Raw genomic sequence first — 18,842 nt, 5'->3', positions numbered from 1 at the left:
AAGATGCCAAAGTGAGTGACAGGGAGGACAAGAAGCCTGATGTCATCCTAGATTACAATCGCTGCAAAGGTGGAGTTGACAACCTTGACAAGGTATTTACAAATTTTATATTTTGATGCATTTTTTTGCTCATTTTTATTCAAAGTTGGTGACAGAATGGCATTTCTTTTGCCAGCAGATATACTAATTTGTGTGTGTGTGTGTGTGTGTGTGTTTGCAATATTGCAGATGGTTGCAAGCTACAGTTGTAAGCGGAAAACAAATCGCTGGCCAATGGTGGTCTTTTCTACCATCCTGGATGTATCTGCCATAAATGCATTTGTGGTTCGGAGGGAGGTAAATCCATCATGGGAGAGAGGGAAGAATTTCAAAAGGAGGCTCTTTCTAGAAGAGCTGGGGAAAGCTCTGGTGTCCCCTCACATGGAGCGACGAAAAAGCCTGTCTCATGCACCAGCCTCTGTAGCAGTCCTGAAGAGAAAACAAGATTCTTCCAACGCTCCAGGTCCCTCCACTGAACCTCCATCATCCAAAAGAAAAAGATGTCAGGTTTGTCCACGGGCCAAGGACTCAAAAACGGATAAGCAGTGCGCAAACTGCAAAAGAGCCATCTGTGCTGCACACACCATATACCTTTGCCAGATGTGCATGGACTGATTTTTGTTCATGATACATTGCTTTTATGTTCAGTGTTCAGAATTTGATTATCAATTTTTTTTATTGTTATTCAGTGTTCATTCTTCACTCCTGTTCATTTCTGCATATTGCTGCTGTTTTTTTTATATATATTATTAAATTAATATCTTTTAAATTCTAAAGTTAATTTTTTTTTTTACATTTGGTTCATTAAAATAAATAATATTCAACTACAATCTTCTAAGTCTTGTCCTTTAGGTGTTTCTTATGTGGCGATTTCTGTGGTATTTTGTAAAAACATTTCAAAACGCATAAAAAACGACCAAAATTCTACTATTTGAAAGAATATTTATTTTTAAAGGAGCCATATGTAAGATTGTGGCCAAAACTGGTACTGCAATCACTTTCAAATTACTGTAGAGCGGTGGATCCCCTCCCCCTCCCCCCTGACTCGAGGTTGCCAGATAGGCTGCAGGATCTACTACGTAGCTGTGGTAACTAGAGCAGAGCTGGCAACCCCGATGCCGAAACACTACTGACTTCGTGATTGGTAGATAGGTGGAGGGTGGCGCTTCAGGCCAAAACACAAGATGACAACATCAACATCAGTTGAGGGCTGCAACTTCACTTTTTAAATGACAATATCCTGGCCGGACTACTGTTGTCAGTGATATAAGTATTTGAAATGAACATGATTTCTTAAAGGTCCCATTCCATGGATTATTTTTATTATTTAATAATGTTTCCAGGGGTGCCCTTATAATGTTAGTATGTTTTTTAGATCAAAAATTGTTATAATTTAGAAATAAAAGGCATATTTCCTAGCCTGATTTCATTCCCTGGTTTGAACACTCTGTTTGAAGGGGCATGTCTGCTGTGAGACTTCAGTGTAAACGCCCTCTGCTGTGATTGGCTGACATGCTTGCATATGAAATATCTGGCATTAAATGTGGAACTATCTGGAAAACTTTTACTATTACAGCTATTATACGTTTTTACTATTACAGCTATCTGGATTAACGAATCGTGAGAAGTTTTTTAAGTATTTAGATCTATTTCAAATCACATAAAAGGTTGCAGTTATGAGCATTGAGCAGATGACAGCCTGTTGATCGCGTGAAAGATCTTATCATTGCAACGCAGTTTCTGCACTCACTAATGATTTCACCAATGCAAACATGATAAATACAGTAAGAGCTTCGTTGTGCAGTGTAACAGCGTCATTGATTTCATAACGAGTTTTGGCAAGTGTCCAGATAAACTCGCGCTGTGTGATTGATAGCTTGGGCGATTGGAAAGGGATTGTTCTTTGATCGCTTTCTGTATATTAATCACAGTTTAAGTAAGATTATTTTCATCCTACTAAGAGAAACGAACGATGTGAAGAGTGATCGCTACTTCCATATTAAATCACTACTTACCGCTTGCTGGAATATAGTTGAAATAGTCCCCTTCGTCAGTATGAAACGCTGAGAGAAGTCTGCTTGATATTATTCCAGGTTAGAAAAACAGTCCGTGGTGAAATGGACAGAGCAAACTAACAACTTCGAATTAAACTTTTGCGGTATCCGATTATAGATAAACATCAACCACATCTGTTGACATTTCGCCATCAATACGCCTGTGTTCCTGTGGGCGGAGGTTACGGTTCTAGTGACATCATTAAAGCAGGATGTAGAGGGGTGTAGTCCAATCCAGCCGTTTTTTGTAGTCAACTTCTGTTAAATAAAATATCTCGCTTGGCATTGAACTTTGAGCTTTATAATTTTACAGGTATTATTTATACTCTAACAACAACATTACACACTAACTAAAGTTTGAAACATGGGATCACATAGAACGGGACCTTTAATGTCTAGTGACATATCAGGGCCATTTAATGATTAATTGAAATACATTTCTTACATACAGCTCCTTTAATGTCTTGTATAATGTTTATACATGTATAAATTCACAAAATGTATCACAAAAGTTATGATATGAGCAGTTGGCCACATCCAGTAAAATGAATGGATCTCTATTGCCCTCTCCTGGGTATCTATGGACAAAACTATTTCTTAATTGTAAATCCTTCAGATTTTTTTTTTTTTTCTTTGACCTTGGCAGCGAGACTAGGGACCAACACCTTGCATCTGAGGCGTTGCACCACTGGGCATCCGATACAGGCATGGTTGACATTTGGCGTTTGTTAAACCCTTCTTTTTTACTCAGCGAGACATAAATCCTTCTCGAGGCTAGATTTTATCTTTGCCTCAAAAGATTTTTTTCAAAATATTCAAAATGCGTACTACATTCCGGTTACCTGGTCTGATCACAAACCCATATATTGCTCAGTCACTGTTCGCCCATCTTCCACTAAAGCCCCCAGGTGGCGCTTTAACGCTTCCTTACTGCGAGATGAATCATTCAAAACGCAGTTTGAAACAAATTTTAGTGAATTTTTGGAATTTAATGTCGGCTCTGTTCTTGATCCAAGGATACTTTGGGAGGCAGTAAAAGGCTTTATAAGGAGTAACACCACTTTATATGCTTCAACACGAAACAAAGCACGTGCAGCCAAATTGGAAGCTTTAGAATTAAAATATGCCACCCTTGATGCTTCCCTGCAACTTAATTTTAACAATCACACAGCCCTACAGAAGGAACTGATCAAAAAAGAGATTAACTCCCTTCTGAGGCGTCGCTCAGAATTCCTCATGCATAAAACAAGACAAACTTATTATTTTAACTCCTCTAAACCCAGTCGTTTACTAGCAATGAAACTCCGGACGGATGAGCACTTTGCTGATATTTTCTGCATCAGAGACAAAGACAGTACTATACAATGTGACCCAAAGAAAGTAAATGCTTTTTTTGCCTCCTTTTATCAGGAGTTATATAATTCGGAAAGTAATTTTGATAAACGTGTCTGCGATAATTTCCTGAATGATGTTAAACTATCCCGCCTTAGCACTGATGATTCCATAAAGCTCGATCGCCCTATCACATTGCAGGAGTGCGAGGCAGCTGCTAGGGACATGCGTAAAGGTCGATCACCAGGGCCAGATGGAATTCCACCCGAATTTTATCTTACCTTTTGGCCCCTGATCGGTCCGCTTTTATTGGATATGATCCTTTACTCAATCAGAGTGGGATCATTTTCTAGGGATGTTAATTCTGCATTAATTTCACTGCTTCTTAAAAAAGGAAAGGACCCAGTTGAGTGCTCCAGCTACAGGCCTCTTTCGCTTTTAAATGCAGATTTAAAGATTTACGCGAAATTACTGGCCCGACGGCTTCAAGGTCATATGACAGAACTGGTTCATAGTGACCAGACAGGGTTTATAAAGTCTAGGCTTGCCACAGATAACGTTAGAAGACTATTACACATTATAGATGGTGCTCAAGGCTTAAGTTCCCCTGCTGCTGTCCTTTCACTAGATGCAATGAAGGCCTTTGACCGCCTGGAGTGGCCATTTCTGTGGTCAGTGTTAGAGTTCATGGGGGTCGGTTTACCGTTTATTAATATGATTAAGGTCCTGTATAAAAACCCAACAGCTGTAGTACTTACGGGCAAAATTAGTTCTTCTCCCTTTGCTGTCTCAAGAGGATCAAGACAAGGCTGCCCTCTTAGCCCCCTGTTATTCGCCCTTTCCCTTGAACCACTGGCGCAAGCTATCCGCGGCTCACCCACAATTTCTCCAATTTCCATCAGAGGAACACATCATCATGTCTCACTGTATGCTGATGATGTTTTATTGTATATAAACAACCCAGTGCAATGTATCCCACATGTTTTGTCAACCTTTGATATTTATGGCAAGCTTTCTGGTTTCAAAATAAACTGGCAGAAATCAGCTTTGCTACCTTTAAATCAGGCAATGTGTAATGTTCCCATCCCTGCATCTATTCCAGTCACTAAAAACTTCACTTATCTGGGGATAGATATATCTTCTTCCATACAGACAATTATTAAAAACAATTTTTGTAAAACACTTAACAAAGTTGTGGCGGACCTGGACAGGTGGTCTGACCTACCAAATTCGCTTCGTGGCAGGGTAGCCATAATTAAAATGAATATTCTGCCCAGGGTCAATTTCGTCAGCTCAATGCTCCCCCTTCCCCCGCCCCCTAATTATTGGAGCAAATTACAGTCAGCAATAACAAAATTTTTGTGGCATGGCAAACGACCTCGCATTAAGCTCACCACTATGCAGCGAGAAAGGCAGGCCGGTGGCCTGTCTCTTCCAAATTTTAAGTTCTATGAGTGGGCCTTTACACTTAGACCTCTCCTATCCTGGTTTCAATCTGATGCTCAAGTGTCTTGGCGAACTTTGGAGGAACGGATGATAGCTCCATACTCTTTTACTAACATTCTGCATGCCAAAATCTCACCCCATCACTGCCGTTTGAGATTTGGTCCTTTGATTTCATATTTGTTATTGGTGTGGAGGAGGGTGGAGAAATTGTCTGGTTGCTCTTCTGTTTGGGACCCACACTTTCCAATATTTAACAATGAGAGATTGTTGATTGGTGGTAGTCCTATTCGATTTCCTGATTGGGAAAATAAAAACATTTGTACACTTGGTGATATTTATGGGGAGGAGGGGTTACTCACTTTTCAGAACATTTGTTTTAAGCATGGTATACCACGTACCTCCTTTTTCTTTTATTTGCAGTTGAGATCGGCTTTAAAAAGCAATGGTGCCCCTTTACAGGTCCCTCTCACACCACACCCACTTCGAAAATTGTTTCTCTCTGTTGGGAGTACTAGGGGTTTTGTGTCGAGACTCTACTGGTTATTGCTGCGGTATGCTTATAGACCTCTGGCGTTGGACACGGTGTGGAGGAGAGATGTTCCAGATTTGGCACCCACTTTTGATTGGGATAAAGTGTGGAGCAGTATTGGTTTAGCGTCCAGGAACCCCGATCATCAGCAAATACATTATAATTATGTACATAGGGTTTATTTAACTCCTAGGAAGCTTCATATGATGAAGGTTATCGACGACCCTACATGTACTTTATGTTCTTCCAAAGTTATTGGTAGTTACTTTCACATGTTTTGGGAATGTTCCCCAGTGGCCGACTTTTGGAAGATGATTGCCTTTAATCTTTCTAGGTTGTTTAAGGTTAGACTGCCCTGTACACCTGCTACACTCATTTTGAATGATCTTTCAAGGTTGGGTTTGACACTGGATAAAAGAAGAGCACTGCTGGCTGGACTTACGGCCGCAAAAAAACTAATTGCCACACGTTGGAAACCTCCACATTCACTCTCTTTTCGAGCTTGGGTTTTAACATATATGGATATTGTTTACTTGGAGTTGTCGACAGCTAGAGTCCACGGTGCAAAAGAGTCAGCAATAGAGGCTTGGCATTCACTGCTAACCACTCTTCGTGGGCTTCAGATTTAATTTGTAACTGAGATTTGGAGTTCTGGATCCGGTGGGTGGGTGGGTGGGTGGGTGGGCTATATCTGGGGGTTTAATTTCTATTTTTCTTTATTTTTACTGTATTTTTTTAATTATTTATTTATTATTATTATTATTATTATTATTATTATTTTTTTTTTAATCATATGCTCATTATATATGCTTATGTATAGGTGTGTATGTGAATATGTGTGTGTGTGTATATATATATATATATGTATGTGTATGTACGGTGTATGTGTGTATGTATGTATATGTGTATATATATGTGTGTATATATATATATATATATATATATATATATATATATATATTTACTATTTTTTTTGTGGCTTGTATATACCTGTATGTATTGTCTTTCTAAAAGGGAAAATAAAGAAAAAAATGTGATCACAAAAAGATTTTTCTTTGACCAACAGATGGCAGAATTGTACAGCTAACACCTAGATCAATATCCAGAATTAATTTAGATCATCGTTTAAGTATTTTTTTTTCATAAAAAATTTATATTTTACATGCAAGCTAATGGTATAGTTGAGGAATTGTGTGGTAAATAGGGTACAAAAGTACTTTGTATATCCAAAAACACAGCATTACTGTATAGATGAGAAGTAAAAAAAAAAAATATATATATATATTAAATGTATTATTAAAAATGTAAAAATTTTTTACAATCATTCTTTACATTTTGGGGTCATATAGACCCCAAATGCACTGAGTGTAAACAGGAAACTAAGGGCATATGAGGGTTAAAATAATTCATCATAATACATTGTTATTTGTTATTTATAAGCCTGAGGGATGAAACGAGAGGTAAATTCAACAAGAAAAAGAGGGGACACATAAAGGAGATTTAAGCCACTTTTGCTTGTGGGTGAAAAATTGTGGATAAAAATAAAGGAATTAACAACATATTCAAGAGATGATGATTTTGGGTTTTCAAAATAAAAATAATATTGTTATAAGGATAAAACTGGGTCACAGTAGGGTTTAAAATATAAGAACTTAAATCAACCCTAAATGTATTCACAAAATAAATGGGCAGCTGTTTCTTCAACACGACACAAAATGAGCAAATTTCGTCAATATCAAGATATTTACAGATAGATGAGTTAAACCTGTCCCTCATATCTTTTAAGTTGTTGCGCTTGTGATAACGTCGTAGGTCACATGATAACGTCAACATGGCGGATTATATACGGCTCACATTCATACTTAACGAGATCTGGCTATAAAGTACCTACTCTTTTAGCGCTCGTTAAGTATGTACTTATTGAAATTAAGTACCTACTCAGTGAGTATGCGGTTTCGGACGCAGCCACAGACTGCCTCTAACTCCAACCATAAACCTCATGCAAAACCCGGAAATCAATTTTTCCGCTGCGCCACATTCTGCGCTCGCATTGGCTCGTCTCAAGTTCAAAACTCATCACCATTGGTCACACTAATCCCCAAGTGAAAATATACGTTCGTATGAAATTACTAATTTCTTTTATGAAGTTACTTCTTTTGAATAGTTTTCAATAATTCTCCCATTTTTACATTATTATATTAACAATCTTTTTTTTTTCTGTTACTGCCTGGTAACCTGGGTTACATGCCATTGTTCACCATGATGGTTTTGAATTGCTTGAAATATAATTGAAATCACGTCAAAAAAGGAAAATATAGTTAAGTGCAACGTGCAGCGCAAGTCTGTCATATAGGCTGCATACAATTATAATGAGAACATCATAATTGTGTGCTTGGGACATGGCTTTTAATGATGAGACTTTTGTTTTTATAATCAGTTTCTCAAAAATCATATAATAATTTAGATTTAGATTCATCAGCCAATATATCAGTTATCGGCTTTCAAGTACAAAGAATTATCGGTATTGGTATCAGCCAAAATTTTCATATCGGGGCATCCCTAGTTTTATTTCCTGCATAGAGGAGATCCTCATTAAAATCTCCACAGATTAGTACGGGATGTTCGTCCACTATGTCCAAATAACCCAACAGACTCTTCAAGTTTTTCAAAAATTCTTCAAAACCGTAGTGTGGTGGCCTGTACACAGCAGACCGCCACAACTGCTTTGTGCCAAGGCTGAGCTGAAATATGCTCTTTGTAATATATTGTGACTCCACTGCCAGCTTTCTTCGCAATTTCTCGATGTGTCGAGTAGAAGACATGTCTGTTGGCGCATAAATGCGTTGTATCCTTCCAATTGGACGTGGTGTGTAATGAGTGATCCGGTCAGGTGAGTTTCCGTCATGCAAAGAATATCAGAAGCATTTCATAATGGCATCTGATATCTTCAATGTTGGATGACAGTCCTTCTGTGTTGTGATGAATGATTTTAAGTGTTTGATCCATGTTGGTTTCCCTCACCTGCTGCAAAAGTGGCAGGATTCCTTTGAATGTTGCTCTTGTCGTATTTCCCAACGAGGCTGTGACTATAGGATCAGCATATCTTCTTTTCACTGAAGTCCGTAATGTGTAATCCACGAAGCAAGGTCGTACTGCTGAGGGCAACGTAGGCCGTTCCTGGCTCAAAAATCTTCTTCAGTGACACCACGGCATTCTGCATTGTCATGCCTTGAACTTTGTGAGCTGTGTAAAAATAAGTTTATTCAGGGTTTATATCTAATAATGATTCCCCTTCTTAGATTGAGCAAGACTTTGTTCTGATGTTTGGAGAAGAAGTGTCAGGCAAGCTACTGGAGAAGTGGACGACTGCATTCAAGAAAAAAGTGATTCAGCAGTGCAATTTTTGTTTTCCTTTGTCCAACAGCTCCTATTCTTACCCACCAACCTTCCCTGATACCACCTGTATCTCTTTATAAGAAAACCAACAGCTCTTTTAAGAGCCACTCCTATACTCCTCTTACTGCCTCTCTCTCTCACACACTCTCTCTGTTTCTCTGTCTCTCTCTCTCTCTCTCTCTCCCCATTTCTTTCTTCTAAAGCTTCACTGTCTTCAAGTAAGTATTGTTACTTTATTCTTTATTCTTCCTTCACCTTACTCTCTCTCTCACTGTCCAAAACATTTTTAAAAATGTAGTTTTATATAGCCTATAGCCACCCTATACTCTGTCCTCAATTATTTTTGTCTGACCATGTTTTTATCTTCCTTTCCAGTATAGTATCTTTGAAATGGCTGCTCAGCAAGACAGAGGGAGAGCAGATGATGCAGTTTTCATTGCAGACATGCTTCGTGCTCAAACCAAAGTGAGTATTTTTTTTGAGACAGTGATCTTCCAGTATTGGTAATAATACTAAAGAGTGGGAATTAGAGCACACAATTTAAATGAACTGCTCAAAAGTTGGCAGTGTGTCATGATATATTATCATACAATGCTCACTTTCTGTTATGCAAGGCAAAGGAAGTGAAGGGCAAAGCAACATCTGCTAAAGGCAGTAAATTTAATGTCCGATGGGTGGAGAGAGATGCTGAAGGACGTCCACTGCTAAAAAGAAGCAGAAGTAGAAAGACACGAAAACGTGCTTCAGCTACAGGTAGTCCATGTCTTCCAAGATTATTTGTGATTACCCACCCAATCTTTCTTAACTAAGTATAACTGTGCCCATTGTATCCAGAATTCAGCTTGCTATTTGTTAGGTAACATATATATGGTTTTGTGTCACTTTTGAAACATAGACCACCAAACTGTGGGGCTTCCAGTGCACAGCTTTTTCCTTTATTTATTTTTTTCTATAGTAAAACTTAAAAGGATTTCTGTTTCCGGTTTTTAATAATTTTCCTTTGAATACTGTATGTTAAACTGTGCCATCAGAAACACCACATGGTGGATGTGTTACTTATGTTAATGACTTCACTGTAATGCTAAGCAATTCCAAAGAAATTAAGTGGAAGTGAAGCAATCGGTGTCAGGTTCATGCTGCTAACAGTTCGAGATTATGTCAAGATTATGAGGGGAAAAAAACTTTTAGAGATGAATGGAATTGTCAGACATGTCAATTAGCTTATTATAGCCTTAAGTCACTAATGAACACTGTATTATATGCTTGTAAGACATTAAAATTGTTATCTCTTTCCTTTCTATCTATCTTTTAAGTTGTTTCTGTTGTTGGCAGTGAGTACACTACTCCTTTTGAGTCATCTGAGGAGGTTCCCACAGTCCCAATCAAACTGCTCTCAACACTCATTTGATAAGATGACACCTGAACTTACTGTAATAGGCCTATTTCACAAAAATGGCCGTCGAGACCGGAAGTAGGGTAAACTCTTTTCCGGTGAAAGCGCTAGCAGTAGCAGTCGGAGAACAACGGCGGAGACTAAAAGCAGTCAGACCTGTTGCGCACCTTTATGTTTCAACTTGGAAAAGAAACAACCCTATTTATCGTTCCACAGCTTTCCTTGCGACGAAATGTTGAAAAGGCATTGAATTTGGGCTATACAAAGAGAGGAGGGGCCGATGTTTACAGTCAGGAAAGGCAGCACTTTTTTGGTGCTAAGCACTTCACATAGGATGAAGTCGGTGTTAGAGAGTCCGGTCGTAATTATCTTACACCGCAGGCCGTGCCTTCCTGATTTTCATGGAACAACTGGGGAGAAGTTAAATTGTGCCAGACACGGACGGCAAAAAGAGGTGTCTGTTGTGTACAGGAGGAAGCAGAAATGGAGAGTGCTGATGCCGCGTTGCTGGTGCAGGAGCACGATTATGACAGCCACCCTACCCCGGGTGAGTGTAACATGTTGTTATCCAATACAATATGTTAGATTAGATTTATAAAATTATTGTAGCATATAGTAGCAGTTATGCTAACAGTGGAGCATGTTAGTAAGATGAATGTGTTGTATTTAATTATTTGCAGGGTCTGCTGCGGAGTGTAACCCAATACCACGATTTAAAATAGAGCTATTAATGGTAATTTTATGCTGCCTTTACGTGCTATCGGAAACGTCCTACTTCCCTCTTCTGAAATTGTGACTACTAACACCCCACCAGGAACACTTGTGCACATTGACAGGGAACATACATGAGCAAAGACTAGTTATTAATAAATGTGCAACAATGGAGACAATATGAACAATTGATTAAACAGAACAAAAAAATAAATGAATAATGGTATGTGAGGCTGTTGGGGTGAATAAAGAATTTACAGTGATGTTCTAACTGGTCTATAACTGCATAAACATGTAATAGCAATTTACCAAATGAATACGGTTTTTTTTTCCTCTTTTTTTTTTCTAATGATAAAGTGTCATGTTTAACACCAAAAAAATTATGTTTTCTTTTGTTCTCTTTAATTAGGTGCTCTTAATGAGGCACTGGAAAAAATAAAGGAGCTGGAAGAACTGGTGTCAAGGCTTACCATCTCCCGATCTTTGCTGGATAGATGGTGTGTGTCTGATGAAGACTTCAGGTATTTCACAAGGTTCTCATCCAAAAACATATTTATGGTTTTCTGGAGATCTATTGAGCCCTCTGCATCCAAGATTGTTTACTGGTCCAAAGCCAAGAGGATTGGAATTTCCACTGCAGAGAAAGAGGTCGTGAAGCCAAGCCCCCAGCGTAAGATGCAACTCATTGATGAGTTTTTCATGTATTGCTTGCGGGTTGCTGTCGGCCTTAGAGACAGAGTTTTAGCTGAGATATTTGGAGTGAGAACTTCTACAGTGAGTCGCATTGTAATCACATGGGCAAACTACTTGTACCTTGTGTTGGGATCCAATCAAATATGGATGACCCCTGAACAGGTGAGGCGAACAATGCCTGTGAAATTTCAGCTGTACTGCCCAAATGTGAGGGTCATTATTGACTGCACAGAGTTCAGATGTGAGAGCCCAAAGGCAATTACCCTTCAATCTGAAACATTCTCAACCTACAAGAGCCATACCACCTTAAAAGCTTTGATTGGAGTTGCACCCTGTGGTGTAGTCACATTTGCATCAAAGTTGTTCACTGGCTCTATCTCTGATAAGGAGTTGACAAGGCAGTCAGGAATCTTGGACTTGCTGGAGCCAGGTGATGAGGTTATGGCAGACAAGGGCTTCCTCATTGGAAAGCTATTGGAGGTTGTTGGGGCAAAACTAATCATTCCCCCTTTCAAGCACAGAGACCAGTTCAGCAGAGAGGAAACAGAGAGAACCCAGGCCATAGCCAGACCCCGCATCCTTGTGGAACGTGTAATAAGGCGGGTAAAAGAGTACAACATTTGGGATTGCCCAATTCCCCTCACCTTGGCAGGCACAATGAATCAGATGTGGTCCTGCTGTTGCATGATGGCAAATTACCAGGGTCCTTTAGATTTTGAAGGTGAGGTAAAATACTGGACAGAGTGAACATGCCAGGCAGTAACATCATCCAAATTTGGTAACACTGACACATCGACGATGTGAACACTCTCTCTCACACATACACACACACACAAGTTACTGCTTTATATGCTCATTTGTTACGCTGTTCAGTTCATTGCATTTTGATGTTCATGTCATGTTTTTGTACTCAATATATAATATAACTGTACATATCTGTTGTAAATCATGTAAAATTATCCATGTTATCCCCATAAATGAGATTTAGAAATTTGGGTCTTTTATAAAGTGAATTTTACATAAAAAGCTGTTTTTGTATAAAAACCTATTTAAAATTTTTATTTTTATTTTAAATCAAATTTTTTATTATTTATATATATTATATATCATAGATACTCCAAAAACTGCACAAATGTGGAGTAAAAACATTAATAAACAGAGTAAAATTACATTTGTAAAAAAAAAAAAACAACAACTATTATTCTGTTATAAAATTACATGTTGTTGCCTGGGGACTATGGAGACCCCAAAGATCACTAGTGTCACCCCAAATGAAAAATATCAGAGGGTTAAGTTCACATGGCTTCAGACTAACATTTGAGGGTAGCAGCACCAGAGCCACTGAGTTCTACATAAAGTATTTGGTGGCAGTTTGGGGCTGATGATAAAGCACTTAGCTTAATTTGTGGTGTAGATAAAATTAACTTAAATCATTATGAATGATTAGCCTGACGTCGTCATACTCAGATTCTAGTCAGAATGTGAGTCTGATACTGCTCCACTGAGCTTTGATTATGGGGCGTGTTTCAACCGAATCAGGAAGGAAAATGCCTCTGCACTCAATTGGATAGACCTACAACCAATCAGAGCAACAGAGTAAGTTTTCATTCATGTTTCCGATCGACAAATGCCTTGATCGCGGTTCTCTGTTCCTCTTTTAAAATGAATGCGCTGTCGATATCTTCTATAACAGACGCGATGGCGGAATCTACACATGATGTTTCATGGTGGAAAGGCTTGTGTGTTCCAGTGATCCCAAGAGTAAGTCATTCTGGTGCTTTTTCCATGGGTTTGGCATGCTCAAGGGTGAGGTTCCAGACTAAGTGCGATCCAAATGGGCAATAACTGACTGAAGTTATATTTTAAATATAATTACTTTATTTTGTCTGTCTTGGTCATTTTATAATAAAATATTGTGTGGCTGTCACATGCAAAATGATCCATTCAATTATAAATTTTTGTCAGGCTTGGGAAACATTTATAAAATAACATTTATCATAAAGCTTAGAAACATACAACATGCATAACTGTGAATAATATAAACATCTTTGGTTGGTCACTTTCTTGACTATTTTCACCCTAGAAAAACATGGATGTATGTACCAAAGTAGAATTCTTCAGCTTTAGCCTTGATTTCTTGGATCAGCTCATCATCCCTCCATACTCTCTCCACGGTGAAGTCACTCCTTGTATCCGTCACCAGATCACACCAAGCTAAGCCAGTGACCATCAGCTGACCCTGGACTTGCCAGTGGTAGGTGCGTTTTTGTTTTTGTTTTGCTTGACCCCCAATAATATTGGTGTGTGATGCCTCTCCAATGTCGTTCACATCAGGGCACTTAACCTCTACTAGGCCATAGGGAGGTTCTTCGTTTGGGTCCACCACTTTACCATCTGGACTGGCACCGAGGTGTGGAGCATCGGGGTGGATGATGAGACCGCATGAAAGAACATTAACTTCTCACCATAGCGGCGAAGAACCTCTGGCTCAAGCTCCATTTCTCTACGCATTGCTTTGGTCTGGGGGGCACCTTTAATGATCCGGCCAGCAAGTGTCTTTGCTGTGGACTCTGATCTGACATGAGCAGCTTCATGGAACTTGCTTGCTGTAAGACGGAGGCAACGCATGCTAAACCAGAGTGGGCTTTGGATTGATCCCTTGTTCCCTCCTCAACGATCCCTGATATCTCAGGGGTCACCTCCAGACTCTGCATATGCAGGAGCTACCAGGGACAAAATGAAATTGTGGAAGTGTGTATTGTCTGACAGGTAATGGGGGGAATTGTGGAGCATATGGATGAATAAGCACATCCTTTGGCAGCACAGCTGGACACTGATAAGACAGCAGTGAACCTTTTGGGACCTCTCCAAATTTAGAGGACACCATGCTTACAGCAGACATTCCATCAATAATTTTGGCTATAAGCGGTTGTGGTCGAAAGGAGATGAGGGATGCTGCTCCAGCAATCATGTCTTTGTCAGGCAAAGGTCCTTAAACAAAAATGTTCATGCCTCAGTGTGTTAATTCTTATCTAATGTGAAGATGTATTGTATTAGTATTTGGAGATTACCTCCATATGCTCTGTACAGAGTAGACTGCACACAGCTCCTACCAGAGGCTTTTGGCTTGCACACTACAAGCTCATCCACTGGTTCAGGAGTGATGCCCTGACAAAACATGTAAATATTGCACTTGATTGTAATCTGATTTGCACATCATGCACTGTACATACATTTTTATTTATTATTAACTGTTGTCAAAATTAAAAATGTTTAGTTTTTTTTTGTTACCTGGGTGCGTGGCCTATGCCAGGGGGGTATTCCAGAAAGCTTGGTTAACTTACCATTTGGTAAATCATAACCTCTGGGTTGATTCACCCCAAACCCGCATACCATGAGTATGTCGGTTCCAAAACACCTGAGAAGAGTTAGTTTAATCAACCTCCTATTGGTAACCCAGAGTTAATGCGCACACGGCGAGTACATAAAGACATTTTCAATGGATCACCGATTTCAGGAGTAACCATGGAAACCCAGGGAGAAAAAAAGCGAGCTACATATTTCGGTGAAACTGAGTTGGAGGTTTTAATGCTTGCTCATGAAGACTATAAGCCCATTATAAAAATTAAAAAAAAGCAATACTGCTGCATCAGCAAAAGAAAGAGAGTTGGCTTGGCAAAAAATAACGGACTGAGTAAATGCATGAGTTTATAAAATTATAAATGGCCTATTTTCCCCTTTCATTGTGACGCAAAAATTATTTGGGGCATGTAGTAAAAATAGACAAGTATTTACTTGTTGGCCTCCATACATTTCTTAATATTACAGTAGTAATGCACATAATTGGCTAGTATGTTGGCTTCTTGTTTTATCAGGTGTAATCCTTCTGGAGCCAGAAGAAGTGTGAGCTAAGTCAAAATGAAACACAAAAACATTCTCCAGCAATGTAATTTAGTATTTACTGTAGCCTAATTTAGTTTTCTATACATAGCTAATTGAAAGAAGGCCGAGGCCCGTAAAACAGGTGGGGGTCCACCTCCACCTTCCCTCACCCCAGCTGCCCAGGAGCTGGCACTGTCCCTTAATAAAGGGCGACCTGTGGTCGATGGGATTCCAGGGGCAGTTCATCAGACTCAGCTACCAAGACAAGTGGCTTAGTAAAATGTAGGTGTACCATATTAATACTTATGATTTATTGATGTTTTCACTGTTTTTGTCAGTGTTTTAATAAAGAAAATCATCAACACTGTCACCATTTTAAAAAGGCATTTTGAATGCATTTTACAGTCATTGATTCACTTGTGCAGTATGCATGCTGCTTTGACTGCATATGCTGTGTACTGTAATCATATTACTAGTACTCTTAGATGTTCCTAATGTCCTTCTTTATTAGTTGTATTTGTTTAAGAATATACATTGAGTATTGAATATGCATGATTATCATGTTGCTGATGGCCACATTGTAAGTGATTATTGTCTTTAGGTTTCTGTTTGCTAGACCAAGCATTCCTTATTTTTACTGTAGGCTGACGATGAAGAGACCACTTCTGCTGTGACAGAAACAGAAAATGTGGGGAGGCCCATAGAGGTATGATGCATAGAATGCATTCCCCCTTTTTTGCATAAGAGAATAAATAAATTGTCATTGTCATTTTACAGAATATGGCAGGAGATTTTAATACAGATGAGGGTCCATCTACCTCCACACAGAATCTTAGCATTGTAAGAAATGTTCTGCAGTTCTCCTTCCTCATTTAAATATTTGAATGTTTCCCTCTCACCTCTCACCTCTCAGTGTGGAAATGTTGTGAAGAACAACACAAGTAGCTGTGATGTCACATGACCTTTCTGGGCTGACCCTGAGCCCACGCAGGCACTGAAACCTGCCTTCAGGATGCCTATGGTCATTTCCACCTTGACCCGTGTTCTGCTGTGGGCCAGGTTGAATTGTGCCTGTGGTCCAGGCTCAGGTTCAGGGTAGGGTGTCATCATATAGGGCAGACAAGGGTACCCTCTGTCCCCCAGCAAGTAACCACTGAAGTGTCCTAAAGGTAGTTAAAGTGTATAATTGCATAAAATAAAACATAAAAAATTTAAAAAAACATTGTGTAAGGCAAAACATACCCTGTTGAAATTTGTGGCACAATGATGACTCCCTAAACATTCTGGCATCATGTACAGACCCTGGCCATTTGGCTTCAACATTAGGGGTTGCATCACATATTACCTAGTTAGTGGGGACCAGTAATGAGGGTGATTTAATGGTTTAAACACCCAAACATTTAGCACCCAAAAAATCTATTGTCATCTGCACATTGATGCTATGGATTGAAGGAGCTTTAATGGGAATGTGGGTTCCATCAATGCACCCAATCACATTTGGGAACCCTGAAATTGAAAGTTATATAATTAGAAACATTTAAAATTATTGTGACTGTATACAGTATGAATAAATTAAGTAGTGCTATGTAACTAAAATGGTCTTTCGTAGAATATCATAGAATGGACAAACCCGCCACTCTGTGGAATTCCTCTTTAATGACCCTCAGTGGTTTATGGCCAGGGAACTGCACAAAAGTGTGTAGGAACCGTTTGAGTGCAATGCATACTGTACGAACAGCCCTACACACAGTTGCCTTTCCCACATGCTCTGCATCGCCTATTGTATACAAAAAAACTCCCCGTCGCAAAAAAGTTAAATAAATGGAGTTAAATATTTAACTCCATTATCTTCGTTTAATAAATGAACGATTCTTTTGAAAAACGGTACATATTCATTTGGATACGAAAACACATCGATACGTGGTTGTATCACCCTCATGGCGGAAAAGATTTCGTATTATCTGTGCTTCCACATCCACTGGATCGTCTTCAAAAGGGCATGCCATGCTCCGTCACCTCTCTGAAACAAACTAACCCTGGAACATAACCTGCTACCGAGCAGGTTATCTTCAGAGAGTAAGTTCCTATGGTTACATACATACCCAGAAAGTTACCTCTGTTTTTGGAACCGAAAGTTGAGGTTATCCACTAACTTACCCTTAAACTTACCCGGGTATGTCACATAACCTGCTTTCTGGAATACCCCCCAGGTCTGCTGTTTGCTTGTGCAAGCAAGGGCAGCTGGAACATTTTTGGTTCCTAATGTACTGTAATATGCTGTCTGGTAAAGTAGTGCAACCAGGTGGTTGCACAAACTTCTTCCAGCAGCACAAGTATAAGATGCCATTTGAGGTGGATAGTTGGATTCAAGCGTGATCTGAAGAAAGTTATAGAAAGACTCATACATTTTTTTAAACGTAAAATCACTTCATTAATGTTTTTAGTCTAAAAATGTTTTTATTTTATTTGCCTTAATTTCATTCTTTTCATGTTTAGATAAAACAGCAAAGTTCAATTAAATTCACTGTAAAGATGTAAAATTCTTAGTTTCATTCATGGTGGTAACATGAAAATGAGCCATAATCTAGTGTAAGATTGCTGCACTCTTCTGGACAACTAAAAAACAAAAGCCACTAGATATCACACATCATTTCAATTTATTTATTGATTTTGTGGGTATAGTAGTAAGTGTGAGCTTAGGCATCAAGTGTAATGCAATTTTAATGAATGGAACAGTGTTTTTTTTCTTTTTCTTTTTCTAACTATAGCTGCTGTTACTATTGATACTGAGACAAGTAATACATTAGAATTTATCTGGTTATCAGAAAATATACCATTCATCATTAGCTAAATCCAGTATGGATTTACCTCAAGCTGATGTGGTTCCTCACGCTTTCTTAATGACCTATAACATCTGGCCCTAATTACCACTGTCCCTGCAATAATATTTGAGACTGAAGTGTCCAAATACACACATGGTTAAAACTGATTTTGTTTTATTACACCGCTTTGAAATTCATCCATAAAACCAAAAGATAAATTGTAAATTGGCTATCATAAATATAATACATACCTTGGTAATCAAAAATAAATTGCTCAAAAAAGAATTTGTAACCTTTGTCCAATTTTGATCTTTTCACATCTCCCTGAAAACTGTCAACAAAACGGACAACATCTGATATGTACTTTTGGCAAATACATGAATGACTGAGAGAAAACGCAGTTCACAGTCCATTTTAAGACTGGCGATCATAGCGGGCGGTGGCGCTACCGCTAGTATCGGTACCCTACTTACGGTCACTAGTGATGTGACATTTGAACCGAGGCGTCGGAGCGTGTGTCGAGAAAAGGTGGGCGTGCCAGATGA

This window comes from Rutilus rutilus, assembly GCF_951802725.1.
Source record: "Rutilus rutilus genome assembly, chromosome: 4".
Taxonomy (NCBI): Eukaryota; Metazoa; Chordata; class Actinopteri; order Cypriniformes; family Leuciscidae; genus Rutilus; species Rutilus rutilus.
The sequence above is the reverse complement of the archived record's forward strand: the minus strand, read 5'-3'. Positions refer to the sequence as shown.